We start from the raw sequence: 23,176 nt of genomic DNA, 5'->3' as shown, positions 1-23,176 counted from the left end.
CTTTATTAGAGTCACCCAAGACTCTAAGGCTTGGCCAGCTCTGGCATCGTTCGGTCTGACCCCACCCTCCAGCACACGAGGCTGAATTAAGGAGGCCGGGGACCCACCAAGGTCACCTACCCATGCCACCCCGTGGTAGCAAAGCACAGCAGGACAAGCAGGCACGCTTTCCAGCCCAGGGCCCCCTCCACCTTCGCAAACAGGAAGACACCAGAAATCTGGGATTCCCACCACCTGTTCGGGGCGGGGGGTCCACTAGCCAGGGTTACTGGAGGAAGAGACCTTCTAAGTCAGGCAGAGCCTGCAGACCTCGAAAAGGAAAGCTGGTTACAGTTTATAGAGCAAAGACTTAACTTGGAGTTAACTGCGTGCCTGGCACCACACGTGTGCTAACACAGGTAATTCTCACAATGCCATGAAGCAGGTGCCATTCTGGTGCCCACTTTATGGATGTGGAAACTGAGGCACAGCCCTGCCCGAGATCTGCACAGTGGGGCCTTAAGCAGGCAGACTGGCTCCAGAGGCCGGGCTGCTTCAACTATGACTCTGCACTGCATACAAGGAGAGAGAGAGCTACTACCCACCAGGGGCCTGTGCCAGGCAGGTGTGAGCACACCGTCTCCTGTAATTTCTGCATGGCACCTCCGCATGTGATTCTCACTCTACATGTACAAAGGCCCGTCCTGCCTCCTGCTGCCAGGCATAGAGAGTCTAACATCTACGAGTGATCAGAATCATAGCTCCCAGGCTCTGCTTCAGGAGGTCTGGGGTGAGGCCCAAGTCCCAAGGGTGCTGATGCTGCTGACTGATGGAAGGACCACCGTGGGAGCACCCTGGCCTAGGACACGGTGGGCGCTCAGTGTAAGAGTGAGGTGTTGGTTACCATAGATGCATCATAGAACTTCTATGGCCTGTGTTGACTCTGGGGACAAGGAAAGCTCCCTGGATCAAGATGCAGCTGAGGTTTATGGCTCCAGCCTTCTCCTCCTCCCAGCCCAGAGGCGTGCGGGTGGCTGGGTCCTTGGTGCTCAGCTGAAGCAAACACAGAGGTTCAGAAATATTTTTGGAAAGAAAATCTACTGTTGAAGAGGAAAATACGACAGCATCGGGGAAGTTTCAGTGTAAAAAAATGAGAAACATCTGAATCGAATTGCCTTTAAAATTATGCCATGTGAAAAAATTAAAGGGAAAAATAGCTCTGGGCAAAAATATGTTTTTAAAGCTTGATGGCCTCCCAAGTGTTAGCACAGCAGCTCAAGAGGCTGGGAAGGTGCCCACCAGCCGCGGCTTCTGCCGTCTGGGCTGACCACAGGGCCGCTTGTCCTTGTACGGCCCTGTGATGCAAAGGTGTCCCTGTCACACAAGGAGGTGGAACCTCTCGGTGGAAACACCCAACCCTGAGCACAGCTAGCTTCACGACTCCAAAGGGTGGTCAAGCAACAGAGGCTGCTTGAGCCAGGTAACTTTTAAGGTCCCTCCCTCGGCAAATAAGTCACAGCCCAAAACCTCCAAGAGCTGGAAGGAAGCAGGGGCTGTTAGGCCACTGGACCAACAATGGGGGGGACAGATAAGAGCTGTCCAGAGCTGGTGCAGAGGCTGGACACACACACAGTGTCAGCAGGCTGAGCTTTAAGGCCCAAATCACCCACAAACAATCTAACTCAGCATCTCAAAGCAAATTCAAGAAGGAGATGCTCAGTGTGGGAGAGGCAAGGGCCCTGAGCCTCAGACCCCACTCTCTAGGGAAGCAGCAGAAGGCCTGGGCCAGTCTCTTCTCCACCTCATTTCGGTCCCACCCACAAAAGGAGACACTCTGACTCCCCACGAACTAGACGTGCCAACACCACACCCCTAACACCCTAGCCGTCCTGCGAGTCCTTTCCAAGCATGCCACTGGGGACTGCTACTGCCCTCATCCCCCACTCCTCACTCTGGACCCCTACTCTCCTTCTAACGGGGCCAAGGAAGCTGAGTCAGTCCCCAGATACTATCAGTCAAGTGCTGGGAGAGGACAGGGGCTGGAGGCAGCCCTGATGTATAGCGTTTGCCAATTTCCATGGTGCAAATACTTCCATCCCAGCAAGGTTAAATGACCAACCTAAGGCCACAGAAAAAGCAACAGAGTTCTGGGAGTTGGTGATGGCAGGGAGGCCTGGCGTGCTGCGGTTCACGGGGTTGCAGAGCCGGACACGACTGAGCGACTGACTGAACGGAAAGCCACAGACGGCAGAGCTGGAAGGGGAGCTTATATACTTGGTTCTCCCAAGTCTGCATCTCCCAAGGTGCTCCAGGACACCCCTGCCTCTCGGACTTGCTGACTTTTTTTGGCAGAGGCATGTAGGATCTTAGTTCCCCCACCAGGGATTGAACCCAGGGTCCTGACAGTGACAGCATTGAATCCTAACCACTGGACCACCAGGGGAATCCCCTTATCGACATTCTAATAGAGCATTCTAGAAGCCTGAAGGTCCTTAAGAACCAAAGAGATAAGTTTCCCATATGCCATGTGCATTGCTCTGGGTCAACTACTTCGAAGGGAATCTCCTATGTACTATAAACTTGTGACAGAGGTGAGAATAACTTGTATCTTGCTTTTTTACACTTTGCATTAAAACACACGCATGCGTGTGTGCTGAGTCGCTTCAGTCGTGTCCAACTCTGAGACCCAGTGGATTGTAGCCCGCCAGGCTTCTCTGTCCATGGGATTTCCCAGGCAAGAATACTGGAGGAGGTCACCATGCCCTTCTCCACGGGATCATCCTGACCTAGGGACTGAACCCACCTCTCTTATGTGTCTTGCATTGGCAGGTGGGTTCTTTACCACTAACATCACCTGGGAAGCCCCAAAACATATGCACGTTCCCCATCATGATAATCATAACCAGCATTTTCAGGCTCTACATAATGTTCCATTCAATAGACATTCCACAGCTGATTAATCAATCCCCTATCACTGAACACGTAGGCTGCTTCCAAGTGCTTACAGTTACAAATAACATGGAAATGAAATCCTTCTGCCTAAAAGTATGATCGCACTTAGAATCAAAGTCCTACAATTCCAGGGGTGGGATTGAAGCTCCTGAGGCCAATAACAGTTGACGAGGTTGGGGGGTGGGCACTGGGGGTGCCAAGGGGCAACTAGGGGGTGTGTGATCGCAGCCCTGCCAGTTCTCAGGGTCTGACCCTTCTGCATTCCTCACCACAGAGCCCCCAACATCCTCAGACAAGACTTCCCCTACGCTGGACGGATGCATAACAGGCCATGAAACACCCAGCTTGCGTGTCTCTTCCGAGAAAGCTGCAACGCACGGTACGGCTCCCAGGGACGATCTCAGGGACAAGTGTCAGAAGGGCCTGCTGTCCGAGTTGGCAGTCACTGGCTCAACCACAGGGAATCGACCCAGTCCCGCCCCTGCCTCAGCAAGCAGGCATCCCAGGATGGCTACCCCATCTTTTCCAGAAAACAACTCAGGGACAGACCCCTCGACAGGCAGCTCTCAGGTCTCCCCCACGCCCCGCCCCAGCACACACCGGACAGCAGCGCCCCTCTCCCAGGCCTTCTGCAGACCCTCTGCCCTGCCCACCTATGTTCACACCAGCCCCAAAGCCATGTACCGAGCCCCCCTCTCCTGGGCCAGCTCCTCACCACTGCCACCTTCCCTGACACCACCCAGGGCCCCAGGACACCCTCAGGCGCTGAGGTCCAGAGCAGAACACGAACATTCCCATCCTGAGAGGGCCTAGGTGTAGGAGACCCACACAAACTGCTTGTGCGGCCTGGCACCCCTTTTTGCACATCCGTCTCACCTGTCCACAGGCCTAAGCCCCTGTGGGCCCATAGCAGAGGTTCTTTGGAACATTCTAGGACTTCGGTTTCCTGAGTAAAAGAGGATTCTTGCTCACGGCATCTCTGTCACCGTGGGTAAGATTTAAGGAAGGTCTGATATCACGAGATTATGTAGACTTGGAATAACATTTGCCAAATATTCTCACAACACAGTTTAGGAAAATGAGGCCCAAAGAAGCGAATGGCCTGTCACACCGGGACCCAGGACATGGCTGGAATGGGGACCCAGGCCAATGTCCCAGCTGCTCCACCGGCCTCCCTCGCCCCACCGGCAGGATGCAGACATCACGGTCCCCAGCCCTCAGGGAACCACTCCAAGATGCCAGAGCTCTGCCCTGGCTCCAGGAGGGCTCTTCCCAAATGAGGTGTCCAGAGAGTGGCTCGGGGAGCAGGAGACACACCTGACCTGCTCCAGTGACAAGGAGCTGCCTGCCCTGGGCGACTGGGTGGAGAGGCACATCCACCCACTGCAGGAACCTCATCGGCCAAGCTCTCCCCCGGGGTCCAGCAATGAGGGGATGGACGGGGGCCTGCAGAGGTGGGCAGGACCACATCCTGGGTGAGGGCATGGGGCAGAGTGAGGTCAGGCGCCTCTGGGGAGCCACTACACCCCAAGCTCTAGGCCCACTGCCTGCCCCCGCCCCCAAGAGACCAAGACCCCCTCAAGCATCTGTGGTTATTGCCCCGTCGGTGACAACCAGGTCTGATGTTCAAGGGCTTTCTTGCCAGTTATTCCGTAATTACTCCCTAATTACCACCTCGGTCTGTTCTCAGCTACTGGGGCACGACAGTGAAGCGTGCCGCACGGCAGTTCACAATCCACTCATGGATTCAGAGAGGCAGACACAGGCCAAGGCGGGAAGAGCTGAGGGCCTGGAGGGTGGGCCAGAGATGCGCCAAGGTGATTCAGGCCTCAGGGGCCCACGCATCTCTGCATCAGGCAGAGGGACAGCCTGAGACATCACCACAGGCCAGGGGAAGGAACAGACCAAATGCAGACACAGCCAGGCCCAGGACAAGCCAGCACTGGGGCCACCACCGTCGGTCATCCTTCCTCGGGGTCCACCCTGGCCTTGGGCTCCTTCCTCCACGCCACTGGCCCCTCCTCACAAAGGAAGGGCCTGGAGAGCCCGGCTCCTAGAGGGGACTGGAGTCAAGGAACATCACACAGGGCAGGGGCCAGGTACCCAGCTCCTGGAGCAGGAAGGTTGGCCTGGGACCTCCTTCCACTGACCGGGGCCGCACATCCTGACAGCTGACCTCCAACTCAGGATCACGGGGAAAAATAAAAACAATGTGGTAACAACGACCAGTTCACTCTTGGAAACGGTGAATCCTACCCACTATCTCTTTCCAAATCCCGGGGCTCCAGCTCTAAGCTGCATCCAGCACGGCCCAGCAGCCCCCGCATCATCTGAGCACGGCTTAGAATTACAGAAACTCAGCCTCACTCTGACTCATCGACTGGGGGTCTACACTGGAACAAAGCCCCCTGGGATCTGTGCACATCAACGTGTGAGAGGTGCAGCCAGCACTCACACCCCACCCCGGAGAGGGCACAATCCTCCCCGCCCCCACTGCTGCCTCGGGGCTGTGCTTCTGAGCTGCGCTTGAGTGGCAAAGGCAACAGGGCATGACTAAATGCGCTTGAATAAAAAGAGGAAGAAAAGAAATCTAAGTCTCTCCATTCCCCGGAGACAGAAATAGTGTTGTGGCCTCCAGATGGACCGCGCAGACACAAGGGGAGGTCTCGCCTTCCCGCCAAACTTTCCCAACGGGATGCTGGCACGGACCAGTGGAAAGCAGAGCGTATTTCTCTTTGGGGCAGTAAAATGAGAGGCTGTGGCTCGGGGAGTCCTTCTGTTATAATTAAGTTGGCCAGAAATTCACCTAAGGATGCTAAATTCCGTACCTGACCCTCTAATTACAGCCAGAAGGGATCAGGAGACAATTACTTTCCAAAATAGCCCTTGGCAGGCCGGAGGCAAGAAGCCGCCTCTCTGGCACATGTGTGCCAAGGGAACAAACACCCGGGCCGCCCCTCAGCCCCACACCTCCCATCCCTTCCCTCTCCCATTTTCCTGATGGAGCTCAAGAGGTCCAAACCCCACTTCCCGATTGGGGGGCGCTGGACCTCCAAGATCCACCTGCAGGCTTCCATCTCAGTGCCTGGGGTCCCCAGAACCTGGAGCACCCTTGAGCTGCCCCCATGAACCCAGGATGCCTGCCCAGTGACCTCGACCACCCATCTCACTGAATCTCAAACAGGCTCATGAAAAACAGCCCCCCTCCCCCCCACCGCCAAGCGCGTTGATCAGCAAGTACCTCCTTGGGCAGCTACTGCAGCCGCCGCCGCCGCCGTGGCCACCGCGAGGGCCGAGGCTTTCCTGCCGGGGTCAGGAAAAGCGAGGCCCTCCAGGATCCCGCTTTTGACTTCTTTCTTGTCCGTGGCCGTGGCTGAGGCGGACGTCTCCATCCTAGCCGCACATAGTCCTGGGTGGCAGCCCTGGAGGGGGAGACAAAGGCAATCACCAACGTGTCCCCCAGACCCAGCCGGGAAGCACCAACCCAGGCTCCCAGCCGCCGCCCCGTGCTCCGAAAGCAAACAGCTTCCTCCTCTGATCATTGCCAAGGAGGGTTTAATTAATTTTGAGCCTTCTTCATTCTGAGATTCATCTGGTCTTCCAAACGACCTCACAGACAGCAGCCAAGCATTTTCACTGTTACCCAAGATTTTTCAAATCTAAGCAACAAGTTCCTAGTCCTGCACATGGCAAGTAGCAAGAACTACCTTGAGAAAAGAAGTCAGAAGGCAATGCCCCTCATCTCAGACTCATGGGACAAGAAAAATCAATGCGAGGACCACGGCAGGGAGGTCCTCAAAGAAAAGCCCTCATTCTCCGATTCCCTGGCTGCTCACCAGATCCACCTTTCACTTACTCACAGGTATGTTCATTCACTCTTTCATCCATTTGCTCATTCATTCATTCAACAGTTTTCATCATTTATTCACTCTCATGCATTTAGTCAGTATCTTATCAAGGCCCTACTATGTATCAAGTGTTGGGCCTGGTGTTGAGAACACAACCCACAGAGTTGACATCCTACTTGGGAGACATGATAACTAAGGCGGGGGAGAGATAAATGCATACTTCATTCCCCTTGGTGAGAGGTGGCGTGGGAAGGAAAGCAGAGGGGTGGGCTAGAGCAGCATGGAAGGGCAGGAAGGCCACCATCCTGCCTCAGTAAGGAAGGGATGGGATGCCACATGAGGGTCTGAGGGAGGCCGTGGCAGTCACAGGGCCGGGGCAGGAGCCGCCGGCCTGGGTGGGAGGAGGCTGGTTTGTTCAAGGAGCAGAGAGAAGCTGAGTGCAGGCCCTCGGAGTATTTCGAGCAGAAGGGGGAGGTGACAGGACTCACGGTATAAACGGGTCACTCTACAGGCGTATAGAGAGCAGATCTGGGAGGAAGGGGTCTGACTGCAATGACCCAGGGAGATACATGGTGGTCTGGATTAGAGGGACAGCAGCTCTGAAGACAGAGCCCACAGTCCTCGCTTGGGTGTGAGAGAAAGAGGAGCTATCATGGGTTAAGAGAGGAACGCAGGGAACTCAGGGCTCGGGGAATGCGCCATCTCCATCAGGCTAGTGGGTCACAAGCAGGCATTTTACAAAGTGATGCTTCCTCACACACAGATACTGCTAATTCAGTGTGTGCCTCAGTTATTACAGAACAGACATCTGAAAGCCAATTTTCTTAAAAGAACAGGGGTAGGTCAAAGACGGCTCCTATATTTGTCTGAGCACTGGGGTGACTGCACGATGGGGCCACTTGCTTGGATGTAGCACGGGGTGAGAAGTAGGTTCAGGGCAGGTGCTCGGTTTGGGCCATGTGAAGTCTGAGACGCCTATTAAGACATGCAAAGACTGAAAGAAGGTACTGCTATATATAGCACAAGGAACTATACTCAATATCCTGTGATAAACCATAACAGAAAAGAATATGAAAAGAACGTATGTGTAAGTAAAACTGAACCACTTCACGGTACGCCAGAAACTAACACAACACTGTAAATCTACTGTACTTCAGTTAAAAAAAAAAAAGAAGAGCAGAGACTGTTAGAAAGAAGGCAGAACTCAGGGAGAGAGGCAGGTTACAGACGGGATAACGGCAGGCCCGGGGCAAGATCTCCAAGAGAGAGGGCAGAGAAAGTTCCAGAACAAGACAGTGCAGGGCGTTCCAACATTACCAGAAAGGAAAAGACAAACCAGCCAAGGAGAGTGAGCAGGAATGGACGAGGGCACAGGATGAGAAAGCAAAACCTCTAGGGGAGTGTTGGGGCCTGGAATCCAACCCAGAAAGAAACAGCCGGCAGCAGTCAGCGCCATCAGAGACTCCATGAGGCCCCGGAGCCGCGAGGTAGCGACCAGGGCCCAGGTACGCTCCGGGAGAGACGGCGGCACAGGCATTGAGTCGGGAAGTTTTGCCATAAAAGATGCAAAAAACGGGGCGAGAGAGACAAGGAGGCCCATGGCCGCTGTTTCAGAAAGAAGGCGGTAGGTCTCCACACCGGCGGGAAGAGAAGGTTCTGGGCAGGGCTTGTAGGTCACGGGCGGCAGAAACCAAAAGGCAGTGGTCAGCTCCCTCCCTGGGAGCCTCAAATCTTACATCCACAGGCCCTAGAATGTCACTCTTTTAAAGTCTGCACGATATTCTCATGTTTTTCTACGTAGAAAGTGGGAGTGCAAAAGAATGCTGGGAGTGAGGCAGGAGGCGGTCACAGCTCAGCTGACCTGCTAGGCAGACAGCCCCAGCTCTGAACTGCCTGAATTTATCTCAAGGGCCAGCCTGTCTGGTTTCAGTCTTGAAAACACCCATCCAGAAAACCCTGGATAGATGAGAGACAGAGAGATCTCCCTGAGGGTTCTGGTGAGTTACAGGGTTTCCTCTGGCCTTGAGATTTCGGGATCACTGGCTGATCCTTTAAGCCTATTTGTATAATCTGTGTTGTAAGATGCTGGCTGTCTGAGCGGCACCAACAACGCCCCCTGGGCTGTGCTTGCTTCACCTTCTCTGCCCCCTTAGCCTGGCCCCAGGAACCACCCCTACCAGCCTTCTGACCGGCACTTCGGGCCACCATCCTCCCACATCTGATCAGCTGCAATGGACGTCACTTCACCCCCAAAGCACCTCGCCAGGGGGGGTCTCTCTGCCCTGCATTCTTCCCTTCTGGGTCACAAGCAGCTCCGTCCCATCTCCGTGCCCCTTCAGGGCACCTTCTATCCTAAAAACAGGCACCTTCTCCAGACCAAATCTGATCACAATCCTCCCCTGGCCAAGGCCTTGCTGAGCCCCTGGCGTTCAGGTAAAATCTCCCTTGGTCTACCTGCAGTATCCTCATCCCACCCTGCTCTTTACCTTAACCCTGGCACACCCACCAGAAACCCATCACCCTTTCTGTATGACAGACTCCTATTCTTCCTTCAAGATGCCACTCACATGTCACCTACTCTGGGAAGCCCCCCAGCTCCTTCCCACTGACGGTCACCTCTGTTTCCACACCCCTGCAGCACCCCCATAACCCCGATAATGTATTCATCATCACCACCAGGTCCAGAGCTGCTCCCCACTCAGGCTGGCACAGAGCAACCACTCAGAAGTGAGAGTTGGTCGCTCAGTCGTGTCCAACTCTGTGACCCCACGGACTGTACCCTGCCAGGCTCCTCTGTCCACGGGATTCTCCAGGCAAGAATACAGGAGTGGGTTGCCATGCCCTTCTCCAGGGGATCTTTCCGACCTAGGAATCGAGTCGAGATCTCCTGCACTGCAGGCAGATTCTTTACCAACTGAGCCACCAAGAACTCCCTCTCAAGAATGCCTGGCAAAGAAGTGCATCTCAGATGCAGGAAATCACAGCTCTTGGAAATACAAGTGATTTTGTGAACAATTTGGTTTTTCATCCCAAGAAGCTCAGGTGAGCTTAAACACATCTTGAATTTAGAAGTAAAGACAAAACAATAGCTGGAACAACACACCTTGAACAAGCATTTACCAGGTGCCAAGCTCTTTGCAAAAGTGAGTTCACTTAATCCTTGCAACAATTTATGTAGGAAGAAACCAATGTTCAAGAGAGGCTGGGTAACTAGCCCAAAGACACACAGCTTAAAGTGGCTGCACCAGGCCTTGAATCCAGGCTGCCTGGCACAAAGCTGTATTCTGGAGCATCATGGTTAACTGTTCCTCAAGTGAGGACCCTGCGGTACAAAGAGATTTGCCCCAGAATTCCCTGGAAGCATCAAGGGACCTGTTGAGTGTGAAGGGCCCTATGCCAGAAGCCCATGAGGATTCAACATGGTCCCTTTCCTAGGGCTGTATCTCAGGCAGCAAGACTGGTGAAGGGGGTCAACCAGCCAAGAGACAGGCCAAGGCTGAGGCTCTGTCCAGGGCTGCGGGCCAACGTCACAGCCCTGCAGGGCGTACGTCCACTGAGGCTGAGGCTCTGTCCAGGGCTGCCGGCCAACGTCATGGCCCTGTAGGACATATGTCCACTGAAGCTGATGGCGGGAAGGAGGAGCACGTCATGGCTCTGCAGGGCGTACGTCCACTGAGGCTGAGGCTCTGTCCAGGGCTGCTGGCCAATGTCATGGCCCTGCAGGGCATATGTCCACTGAAGCTGATGGCGGGAAGGAGGAGCACATCATGGCCCTGCAGGGCGTATGTCCACTGAGGCTGAGGCTCTGTCCAGGGCTGCCGGCCAACGTCATGGCCCTGCAGGGCATATGTCCACTGAAGCTGATGGCGGGAAGGAGGAGCACGTCATGGCCCTGCAGGGCGTATGTCCACTGAGGCTGAGGCTCTGTCCAGGGCTGCCGGCCAACGTCATGGCCCTGCAGGGCATATGTCCACTGAGGCTGACGGCGGGAAGGAGGAGACGTTCACCCCTAACTCTTTATTCCATAACTCTTTGTGGACAGCTTCGTGCCTCACATTGCCGTAGGCTGGGAGCTGGCTAGGCTCCTTCCCCTGGTTCTGACCCCACTCACACAGCCTGGCCACAACCTGCTATGTATGCACCCACCCTACTGAACCCTGACCTCCTCCAAGCCAGAGCAGGCCCCGCACCCCTGGGTCTCCAGGTCCAGCTGAGCACACGCTCCGACTCCTTGCAGATGGGACAAAGTGGACCCAGGGAACCAGGCCGGCATCTGGAGGGAAGCGGGCCTGAGGGACCCGAAACCAGGACAGGACTCAAGGCAGCCAGAGGGTCAGCCCACGCGACCACACCCAGGCTTCTGGGGGCAGCCCCAAAGGCAGGTGAGGAAAGCGAGGCTGGCCACTCAGAATCCTTGGACCGGAGAATCAGGGCTGCCACAGCAAATGAAGGGGCTCAGTCAGGAAGGGGCCATGACCACTTCTGTCGAGGGACCTGAGGAGACTGGAAAGAAGAGGGGCCTGGGGTCTTCTTGGGGCACAGCAGCTGCCTCACACCAATATCCCAGCATCCAGATCATCGCAGGGGGAGAGGGTCCAGGTCCACGGTCAGCTCCTCTGGCTGGAATGCTGCCCGAAGCCTCAGGGCGAGGCCGCCCCAGGACCAGGTGGACACAGTGGGTGGGAGTGGACTGATGCAGACTTCCATGCCCCAGAGGGCAGTGGGCTGGGAATGCCGAGGGTTCCACAAGCTCCCGTGGGGAACTGGCTGGGGCGGGGCCTGCAGGGACCTCTGTGTCACAAGCCTCCTCTTCTGCAGACCAGCCACGGCCCTCCCCCGCCCTCTCCTCCAGGAGAGGAAGGCAGCAGACAGAGCCGAGAGGCCGTGTAAATCACAGGAATTACCGGGATTAGCGCAATTTCTGGGTAAACACCAGGCGCCCAGGGTCCCAGGCAGCCACTTTCACTCCCTGAAGCTCCTCTGGGGCAGACTCTGCCTGTCAACAGCCTCACCTGGGCCCCAGGAGGCCAGCTGGGGACAGCAGGGAGGGGCCGCGGGTCTCCAGGCCCTTGCTGGCAGCCTGTGGTCTGTGCTGGGGGACAGCCCCCTACTCCACAACAGCATCCGGATCAAGAGGGGCTGAGCCCCGACCAGGTTAGAGAGAGTCAACACCCCCACTTTACCCAGGAAGCCAGGCTCCTGGGCTTCTGCTGGGGAAGGGGGGAGGGGCTAGACCCAGAGCCACGAGGGGCCCCCTTTCTGCTTGGAGCCGCGCACAGGTCACCTGCCCCCCAGGCCCTCGGCACCCCACCCGCCCCAGGGACACTGGCAGCACCTGAAGCCTCGGAAAGCACCCCCGGGGCTTCTCCTGCCATCACTCATTCTGATGCCACAGGTCCAGGCGGAGGGCGGGGGGCAAAATACTTGAACTTTTTACAAAAGCTCCATGGGTGTTTCTGATACACAGGCAGGTTTGGGAAAAACTACACGGGGTGCTCATAAGATCGCTTCCAGCTTCCAAATAATTGATAAGTTCCCATTAAAGCAAGGCTGCAGAACCTGGATGGGAAAGAAGTGCTATTCTTCAGTAATCTGAAACAGGAATCTGGTGTCTCCCTCAGGCACGAAAGTGGGTAAAAGTCACAGGGCCCGAGAGCCTGCCACCAGCACAAGCCACAGATGGGCTCACATCACGGGCATCACCTCTGCTGACCACGGCGCTGGCTCAGGGTCAGGGTCGGCACGAGACACCTCCCCACCGCCTTGCCAGCCGTGCCTGCAAAGACGCACACCTGTTACTCTACGATCACTGCAGTCAGTGAAATCGGTCTCCTTCATAACACTAAACACTTTCTTTTTAATTGAAGTCTAGTTGATGTGGGCTTCCCTGGTGGCTGAGCAAAGAAGCCACCTGCCATGTGGAAACCTGGGTTCGATCCTTGGGTTGTAAACATCCCCTGGAGGAGGGCATGGCAACCCACTCCAGTATTCTTGACTGGAGAATCCCCATGGACAGAGCCTAGTGGGCTGCAGGCCAACCTACAGGATCACGAAGAGTCGGCCACGACGGAGCAGCTGAGCACAGCAAACAGCTGATTTACAATATTGTGTTAGAGTCAGGTGTCCAGCAAATGATTCGGTTTCATATAAATACATATATATACACACAGCTGGGCTCCCAGGTGGTACTAACGGTAAAAAACCCACCTGCCCAGGCAGGCCACATAAGAGACTCAGGTTCGATCCCTGGGTCGGGAAGATCCCCTGGAGAAGGGAATGGCAACCCACTCCAGTATCCTCGCCTGTAAAATTCCATGGACGGGGGGAGTCTGGCCGGCAACAATCCACGGGGTCGCAAAGATTCAGACATGACTGAGAACCAACATTTTCGCTTTTCATATTTATATATATATTCTTTTCCAGATTCCTTTCCCTTATAAGTTATTACAAAATACTGAGTGTAGTTCTCTGGGCTATGCAGTAGGCCCTCATTGTTTATCTGTCTTATATATAGTACTGTGTGTATGTTAATCCCAAGCTCCTGGTTTATCCCTTCCAATCCTATGCATTTTATACTATGAAGTGTTATTCTGAGGAGGAGGCCATAGCACAGCAAAGATGAAGCACTCGGAGTGAAAGGACTGGCTTGAGAATAAATTAATTATCAGACCAGAATGAACGAATCACTCTGAACCCTGCAACCCAGACTCCCTCCTGCCACTGGGCTGCTTTGAACTCTCCTGAATGAGTGAGTCGCAGGAATCAGAGCATCTTCCTCGGGCGAAATCCGTCTCCAGGGAAGGGATGAAACCTCTCCTCCCAGCGATGCTGGCCAGCGTGGGGCCCTGGCGTGCTCACCTCCTGCCTGATCTCAGCATGCTGCCCGGGTCCCACACGCATGGGCCACACATGATCTACAGCAGCGACCCTGACCAGGCACAGAGTCACACGCGTGAGCAGGGACACACACACCCCCACGGTCACACGGTCACACAGGGTGGTCCGCGTGTGCACTCACAGCTACATGGAGATGCATGCACCACGTGCACACACTGGCACACGTGTGCATGGATGTGTACAGAGATATGCACAAACACACACACATATACCCTGGGTACACAGACACATAATAATAACCGCCCAGCCTTGATCACAGACCTATTTAATGATCAAATGAGATAAAACACATGAAATTTCCTGCAATGGAAAGTGCAGGTGAAAGGTAATGAGTATAACCTCATTATAGCTGAGAAGATGGTAGCAGACGCTCTCCCTCTCAGGGCCCCGACTTCCCGAGGACTCGGCCAAGCTCTGCCATGACTGGAAGACTGAGTCTTCATCTCCCATCACCTCGGTGCTGCCATCTGGAAAATGGACATTCTAAAGGGCGCTCCAGATCCAAGGGTCACCCGACAAGCACCGCAGTGTGAGGCCAAGCCACAGGGAGACGAAGGATGTCCTGGTTCCTTATAAGTCAGAGGTATGAGGGAGACAGACACAGACTTCAACTCAGCCCCCGCCCAGTGGATCAAACTGACAATCGCTTCTCCATCCTGAGAGGGAAGGGTAGGGTGCCAGGGGAGGGCTCCCTAGGGCGGCACTAGGCTGGGCACACTCTGCATGCCCTTCACGGCCAGGGACAAAATAACCTTCTTTTAAAACGTGTGCATTTTCTTCTCCCAGGGTGAGACATGTCTGTGCTTGGGCCAGCGCAGTCCACGTTTGCTGTGTCTCTGACCAGGTGGATATCCCTCTCCGAGCCTCCCCTGTAACACTGAGCATCCTCCTTACTTCCAGGGAGGTTGAGAAGGCCGTCAACCTTCCCCGCGTGGCCATGTACGCCCTGCAGCAGCAGCAGCAGCACTGCAAACACTGGGTCCTCAATGCGGTTTGGCCCGAGTTCAAGCATGCAGGTGAACCTCTGCAGGTGGGCACCCTTCTCCAAGGAAGCCAGGATGGGGGGAGACCGAGGTTCAGTGAGGAGGCATGCCCGCTGGGTCTCAGACACACCTCTGTGGCACCAGCCAGCCAGCCTGACTGCCACAACCCCAGCTGCTGCCAGGAACTTCAGACCAGAGGCCTGAGAACTGCGGCCTGGGGGTGGGGGTGTGCAAAGCCTTCCCCGTCCTCCTGTGGCCAGGGATGGGCACCATGCAGAAACCAGTCTCCTCGTGGGGCACCTGCTTCTTTCTTTATCGCTCCTTGAAGGTATTTTTCTATGAAAGCGCCCTCATTTGTCCAGTCCCTGGGCTCGCTGGTATGTAGGAAGGCAGATTATAGCCCCAACACACTGACTTTCTGAACCAGAATAGCAGCCAGAAAGGCCCCGACGGCAGGAAACACAGGCCCCTCTGGTGGCAGCCAGCAGCCAACCTCAGACAAGGGGAGCAGGGTGTCGGGAGGGCCGGGGCTGGGCCGGGGCTGGGCGAGAGGCTTTTTCTTTCAGGGAGGGAGAAGGTAAGAGCTCTTCGGTGACTCACTCTTCAGAGAGCCTTGCAGTTCCACTCGCCTGCACTTGGGCTCCTTCCCTGAATACATCGGGCTCACTCCATCCCCCTTACCTCTTCATCCCACTGCTTTCCAGAACATTCTCTCCTCCTCCTGGCTCTACCCAGGGAAGCCATGCTCTAAAATCGGGGAAGCCTGCCCTGACACCCCCCACCCAAGCTCTCATCAGAGTTCACCCACGTCAGTCTCAGGAGCAGCACAAGGAGGTGGGTGAGCTCTAACGAGGGCTCAGGGCTGCTCCTGAAACTGACAACACCCCCTGCACTTGTCAGCAGCCAGCACCTTCAGAGGGGACACAGGGAGCAGACTCTGGAGAAAAGAGGTCCATGCTTGCATCCTGGCTCTACCTAGAGCTGTGGATAAGAACCAACTCCTCCTGAAGCCTCAGTCTCCTCATCTGTAAAATGGGGATGAGAATGGCGCTTCCCTCAGGATAAGGATGAGGAGCACAGGGCCTGGTACACATGGGGCCCCCCACTCAAATGCTCTCCGCGTTACCATCACTGCAGCCCCCGCCAGACACCCACCCATCTGCCCACCGGGACAGAAGACCTGTCCCCGGCAGTCCCAGCAGCAGGAGGCCCCTCTGAGCCTGGACCCCACGGCCCATGGCACCCCCTTCCTCTCCATCCTCCCCTATCCACTGCAGGTGTCTGGACTTCTGGGGTCTAATAAGGAAATTCTCAGCTTGGCATCTTTCTAGAATGTGTTATCCTGCTGATTCCAAACACCCCTGTCTGTCCCCTGTAGAAGTCCCAAACCACAGAGCCCCGAGGGCCAGGGTCTCGCCCCCACACCCCCACCGGCAGGCAACTGGCGAAGGCGGGCTCCCCGCTCAGCCCCCGCGGGGCCGCTGTCTGCGAAGTGAACAAGGAGCCCGCTGTGCGCCCGCCCGGACAGACCCAGATATTTTAACAGCTGCATTGTGTGTTTCTGAGGCGCAATTCCTAAGCAAGGAGGAAAAACAAGCTTCGCCTCTGCCCAGAGGAGGGGAAACAGACGGCCCAGGGCAGGCTGCCGGCAGGGGGAAGGCCTCTGCCTGCAGGGCTCCAGGTGGCGGAGGGCACCCCAACACCGTGGGCACAAGGCCCCCTTCGTCCGAAGCCGGGGCGGGGGAGGCCCAAGGACAGAGGCCCAGTGAGTGGAGAAAACACCCGAGGGAAGCTCTGAGGTGGGGAAAAGAACCGCAGAACAAAGTCCGAATCCCTTCACGGCCCCCAGGCCACGCTGGGACCTGTCCCCATCTGCCCCTCCAGCCTCGCCGCCCCCCAGTTCCGCCCCACAGTCGCCCAGTTTCACACACTTCCAGCTCTGCCTGCAGTGTTATTTCCCCAGAGCCCACCAGGCCAACCCCCACCAGGCCGGTTTTGCCTCGTGTCCCCCCAGGGCATGCTCCCGGGTCACTGTATTCTGAGCCCTGCCGTATGGCCGCCCGCTTTATGCCTGCAATGCCTGCCCCAGACAGAGGTCCAGACAAAGGTCGAGTCCCTTCTGATAACCGGCTCTCCGGCTCCTACGCCTGCAAGGATCCAGCTCTTCTCCCACCCAGCCTCCCCTCCGCCTTCCCATAAGGTTGGGGGCTCCTGGGGTCCCAGCAGCACTGGGGGTGGGGCGGGCTGGAGCTCAGGCTGGCCCTGAGGTTAGGAGAAGGGGCTGTCATCAACTTCTGATGGCAGTGCTTGCCAGCTGGGCTGTGGAGAAAAGTCTCCAGGGACTTCCCTGGTGGTCCAGTGGCTAAGACTCCATGTTCCCAATGCAGGGGGTTCCATCCCTGCTCAGGAAAGTGAAGCATGAAGATTGCCACATACAGTGCTGAGCACCAAAGTCTGAACACTTACCTCCTGCACTGTAAGCGCACACCATTTTCAAGACAAATAAAAACGGGAGTATTTGTTGATTAAAAGGTGCTTTTTGAACCATTACCCATCCGAAGGTGCTCTTTGCTCCCAGTGGAACTGTAGGCCAGAGACTAGCATTTTCAGGTTAGAGGCCTGGGGCAAAGGGCCACCCCACACCCTTCCAATCGGAACCACACTACAGCCTCTAGAGGAGCATTCGCCCAGGTCCGGGAGGGCGGGTGTGGGGTGGTTGCAGACCCAGAACAGATCTCTCCAAACGTCTCAGCACAAGTGACCCAAGTCACAGAGGCTTTTCTGGGGAGGGGCTGGGCCGCCCCGGTTGCCAGCTGTGTGGCGGGGGCAGTTCTGAATTGGCTACAGGAAGAGATTAAACTTGCCCGTAGCAGGAGACGACCTTCGTCTGATTTCTGGCTTTAGGCCTGCTAAGGACCCTGGGCATCACAAGGCAGCCAGGCAAGGAGCCCCTCCAAGGCCCAAAGCACATTTTCTGAACTGCTTCAGTTTTCTCATTCTGATCCCAGAGTCTAGCACCAAGAAGGGCGTCCAGAGGTCACCTGGTCCAGCCCCTACCCAGGCAGCTCACATACAGAGGAGCGAGCCCCTTCCTTGCCAGCGATGCCAAAGAGCCATCCCCAAGCTCCTTACTAACTAGTTCACGCCTCAGCCACTGACCTCAGCTGACGACATCGCTCCCTGTCCCAAGAGCGCCCTGACTCACTGTGCAGTGCTGGGTAAGTGTCTGCCCACCTCTGGTCTCAGCGCCCCACCAGTGAGATGGGCAAGCAGGACCCGCGGGAGTGTCACATGACGCCACACTTGGGCAGAAACAGGGATTCTGGCCTGCGGGGAGCAGAGACGAGACATGAGGAAACAGACGGTCCCTGTGTCCACGAACCAGCAAAGGTACACTGAGCACCAGCACTCTCCAAAGACCCGAGACCTCCCTCTCCACGCTGATGCTGGGCCTGGGGTAGGGAGCAAGACAGGGTGGGGAGGGCTGGCTGCAGATCTGGGCAGCTGCTCTGCGCAAGGCTCCAGGGAGAACCGGGCGGGCGGGTGGCCCAGCATCTCCCGCTTTGGCCTGTGCAGCACCCTGCTCCAACTTGCCCGGCCACGGCCCTCCCCTACGGCCCAGGCCATGCCCGCACTCAGCTCTTCTGTCTGTGCCTCTGCCAGGCTCAGCCACCGGGTCTCCCCAGAGTCCACCAACACCACCCTGACAGCTAAAACCAACAGAGGAGTGTCCTGCCTTCAGCGCCGGCTAGGTTGTCCTGGGTGGGACCGGGACCCTGCCCGGCTAGTCCCCACCTCTCCTGGGCCTGCACACCCTGCAGCCTTCACGTCCCCACACACCCTTTCCATCCCCACCCCCTGGCCGTCACACATCACAGCACATCACAGCCCAAACCGGGTGTCTGGTTTCCCCACACCTGGGGACCTGACTCCAGATTGGCCGAGTGCAGCCTGAGGACCCGCCCACTCAGGGAGACCAGGGACGTCCCAGGGCTCCATAAGGAGCCTGAGCTAGCCTGAAGGAGGTCAGGGAGGGCTTCCTGGAGGAAGGGGTGAATAAGCATCTTCCAAAGGAGGACAGGTGAGGTCCAGAAAGGTGTGCTAAGGTCAACGGAGGGCAATGTCTGGACAGTGAGCGGGAGGCAGCGAGTCTGGGCCTCAGAGCCCCGAAGCCATGCCCAACAGAGAGTGAGCATTAACCATCGGTGGCTCCCACAGCCTGTGGAAAGATGTCTACAGTCTTGTTCCCGCCAACTCAGACTTCACCCTTCACATGGGATATTTCCAGAAGTCTGCAAGCCACAGACACCACCTGCCAGTGTCTGTGCTCATGCTCTCCCCATCCCTGCTCAGTGAACTCCTATTTAAACCTTGCGTGTTAAGGCCAGCGCCACCTCCCCCAGGAGGGCTTCCAGGGTTCCCACATCAACACTGCCCAGGAGACACTTCAAGCTCTCTGCTTAACCGTCTCTCTCAGTGCTTCAGCTTCTTGACATTTGCTCCCAGACCCTGACACCCTGCCGGTCACACACTCTGTGTCCTACAAATGTGCAATGGGTGGGAGCCATCAGAGTGACAAACCCAGCACTCCTAAACCAGCTGTCTCCTAAACCGTTCCCTAGCTAGTGCTTGCCACACAGTCAACGGCTGTTAAGAGTTATTTAACTGACCCTGAGACCCTGACAGAAAGATGCAGCCTAGAAGGTGCCAGATAGAATTCACTACCTGAAATTCTACCAGTCACTTCTCTGACTTAAAAAAAGAAAAGAAAAAAAAAAAATCCGCCTCTACTCACTGCCTGAAATTCTACCATTAGAGAGTCACTTCTTTGAAGCTTTTTCATTTTCAAGAACAGTCTATTTAAATGCAAAGTGCCCTGGAGTAAGGTCAGTTCTTAAGCGGCTGTCATATAAAAAGTGAATGTCTCTAAGAAGAAGGCTGCGGGACTGGGGAGAGCTGGAGGGAGGAGGCAGGAGGGGAGCCAGGGGAGAATCTCGTCCTTGACTCTAACCGCCGGCCCACACCCTCCTGATAACAAGGCGCACGCCTCTCCGCTTGCCCCCCACTTCAGCGTTCCTTGGCGCGACACCACATGCAGAATGAAGTGGCTCTGGAGTGCATGCTGCTTGTTCTTGCCCACTTTCGATGAAGCTCTCCAAGGCACACTCAATCAAGCCCCTTTTGTTTCCCAGGCCTTTTGAAGGCTTCCGGAGAGGAAATGAGAGAGCTCTTTAAAGCCCAAGTCTACACGCAGCTCTGCAAATCACAGTCTCCCTGCCAGCCCCGCCGCCCAGACCTGATGTGTTGAGTCGAGAGGGACTCCTGGACAGGACTGCCCCTGGGAAGATGCCCTGGGATGTCTCAGCCCATGTGAGAGGGCCAAGCTGACGTGCAGGGCTTCCTCAAATGAGGCAAGTCCTCCAAACTTGCCAGAAGCCACAGAGAAGGTGGAGAGTTGGGTTCCCCCTGGTCACAGGACTGTCTGTCACCCATCGTCCTTATGGGCAGTGGGGTTCGCACCCCAGGGCACATGACAAGATTGTAAGGCTTTACATCTGGGCTTTGGGGCCACGTGTGGAAAAGGCCCTTCCTGAACCCGGGTCCCAAGACTCCTTCCATGATGGCACCACACTCATTCCCTCCAATCAACCACCCACCGATGGGGACAGAGTCCATCAAGGGGTCCTCCCAGGCAGAGAGCCCCCCGGAGGTCCTAGAGGTCCATGACCAACCTCCTGTACAGTTCAGGGATCCTCTCCAGCAGGTGAGAAACTGGGGGCAAATTTGACTCCCAGGGAATGTCCAGAGACATTTTTTAATTATTTTCATATTGGGTAGAGGGGCAGAGATGTTGCTAAACATCCTATAATGGTCAGGACAGCTCCCCACAAAAGAGAATTACCCTGCCAAGATTGAGAAACTCTGATCTAGAGTACTTGAGACACTTCATCATCCAACTTCTTCTGATGACCTCATCCCCAGGGATGGGGAGCTCCCTGCCTTCTGCCAGAAGGAGAGGCGGTGCAATGAACGCTGGACTCAAAGCCAGAGTCAGCTTTTCACTGGGACCTCCCTTGTGGCTCAGCCGGTAAAGACTCCGCCTGCAATGCAGGAGACCTGGGTTCGATCCCTGGGTTGGGCAGATCCCCTGGAGAAGAGAAAGGCTACCCACTCCAGTATTCTGGCCTGCAGAATTCCATGGATTGTATAGTCCCTGGGGTCACAAGGAGTCGGACACAACTGAGCGACTTGCACATGGGCAAGTGACTCAGAGCTTCCTTACTTCAGAATCTCTTGATGGAGAATGAAGCTAAAAATTTGATATTCCAGGGCTGTTGTAAATGACCATGATTTCCTGTCTATGAAACCTCTAGCCAGCACCTCACACGAAGAAGGCACCTGTTGGGTGGTGTGTGGCTTTAGGATGTACCAGGAAGCAGAACGCCAGCCAGCCCAACAACTACTGAAAGCATACCACCTGCAGGAAAGCATCTGCTAAGCCTCTGGCCTGCCTCCCTGATGCTGCCGCAGACCAAGCACGTGCAACGCGTTCCCTGCAGCCACGCTTGCAAAACCCTGGCAGCCACCTCCACGCTAACAGGAAGGAGACTGTTCTGAATATATTGTATTTTAGCAACACAGTGGAACAGTATTGCAGCTACGTTAGGTCACAGTTACAAAGACAGAAATACAGAAATGTTTGAGGTCATATGGGAGGTGAAAATAAAGCAAACGAATGCGTCCCATAACTGCAACTGGAGAATAAACTGGAAACAATATATAGGGAAAAAACTCTTGTTAGGATGATGGCATGTGGGGTCATGTTGGGTTTTGGCAAAGTTCCTTAATGTAAAAGTCATACTGCTTTTTCCATTAAAATGTTATTCATTAATGAAAATAGAGAAAATATCAGCAGAAACTACAAATCTAGTCTTCCTTCTAACTACGAAGCACAGGGGTGTAGGAACAATTTTGTGTCCTTGACCAGTTTTTAGGGGGGCCTCCTGGGCCTCAGAATGGGGGCTGCTGCTTCCAGCACCCCAACTCCAGCAAGGCAAATGGAGGAGGATGGCCTGCACCCCCAGCTCCTCTGCCCGCAGAGAGGACTCTCCCTTCAGGGTCACCAGGGCAAGTCTCCCTCCCTACATTTCACACTGAAGCAACACTACCTCCCTCTTCACAGAGGAGAAACCAGGACAGATAGAAGCCGGGCAGGGGAGACCCAGCCAAGGGGGTCTGCCTGCTTTCCATCCACAGCCCCCACGGAGTCCAGTGTCCACCAGAGTGTCTGGCTCTCCGTCCTAAGGGGGGGCCCCTCACCTTCAGAAGACAGGAAACCGGGCTGGAAACCTCCAGGCCGGCCCCAAATCTTGAGCAGCCTCAAACTGAATTTATCAGAAATATTGTAAAAAGCATCTTCAAAACCTGTCTCCCCCTACAGCTCCCTTCCTACTGAGGGCCCACTCCAGTCATCCCCAAAGGAAATGTTCAAAAGCTGAAAATTGTGCCAGCCGCTTTGCTTTTCCTGTGGCTCAGAGAACCCTGGCCCATGCCACCAAACCATCCTTGCCCGTGACCAAGGCCCCACAAGTACTGGACTGTGGCCAGGTCAGGCGAGTCCATGCTGAGAGCCTCTGAGGTGGAGGTGGGCCCTCTGGACCCCTGCCTCCTTTCCTTACCAGGAGGGAGAATGGCCGCAGAGTGCCGGCGAGGAAGGGCCCAGAAAGAAAGCAGGAGGTCCAGAAAAGGCCAAGTGGTGATGCTTTGGGGGGAAGAGCAGGCAGGAGCTGATATTATAGAAAAACACCTTCTTTCTTCCTCAAGGGGACTGGATGTGCTGCACAACATCTCTCAAACTTGAGGAGGGGACCCCAAGCAGGGGTCTGCATCCCCATTCCTCGTGGAGCAAAAGAATCATTAAGGGTAGAAGGAGAGCCCCCAACAATAAAACTGGTTTTGTGCCCCCAGCAGCGAAGCATCCTTCCACCCATCTCCCCCAACAGTCAAGCATCCTTCCATCCATTGCAACTGGGTGCCATCAGCCCCTTCACTGTTAAGAAACTGCCAGAAAGATCAATCTCCAGGCCAGAAGTGACATTACGCCTCCAATTCAGGATGCCCAGTGCAGACACGACTGCTGCTTCCAACAAACGCCCCATTTCCTTAACTCCCCAGGATCCACCCCACTCCCAGAGTCTGAAATTCCACTGTGAAAAGGCTACCTGTGTGGGTCCTGTTTTTCAGTTCCAAGAGTCTTGGTTGAAATGGCCACACCTTTGAGATATCCAGATGAAAGCTGAGTTGGGAGATTCATAGCTACTGAGCGCCTTCCCACATAAGAGCCCCTTATATGGCGCCAGTTTGCATCTTGACTCCCATGAGGAAGGTACTATTCTAATCCCCACTTAAGAGATGAGTAAACTCAAGCCCAGAAATGCCAACAACAGAGGCTGGAAGGGCCTGGCCCCGGCTGGGTACTTGGCTTCCAATCTCCCATTCCACCCTCTCGTCAGCCCC

At 55.6% G+C, this 23,176-nt stretch overlaps 1 long non-coding RNA gene across 2 annotated transcripts; it reads left to right on the top strand.

Annotated features, from left to right (window-relative positions):
• Positions 1-3,208: 3,208 nt before the first annotated feature.
• On the top strand, positions 3,209-14,965 carry LOC110137993 (uncharacterized). 2 transcript variants are annotated; one of them, XR_011491029.1, is made up of 4 exons: positions 3,209-3,310; positions 4,622-6,793; positions 14,060-14,259; positions 14,463-14,965. It is a non-coding gene; the product is annotated as an uncharacterized lncRNA (long non-coding RNA). The 2 variants fall into 2 exon arrangements; XR_011491030.1 differs by having other exon boundaries at positions 4,001-6,793.
• The last annotated feature ends 8,211 nt before the right edge of the window (positions 14,966-23,176 follow it).

This window comes from Odocoileus virginianus, chromosome 13, assembly GCF_023699985.2.
Source record: "Odocoileus virginianus isolate 20LAN1187 ecotype Illinois chromosome 13, Ovbor_1.2, whole genome shotgun sequence".
NCBI lineage: Eukaryota > Metazoa > Chordata > Mammalia > Artiodactyla > Cervidae > Odocoileus > Odocoileus virginianus.
The sequence above is the reverse complement of the archived record's forward strand: the minus strand, read 5'-3'. Positions and strand labels throughout refer to the sequence as shown.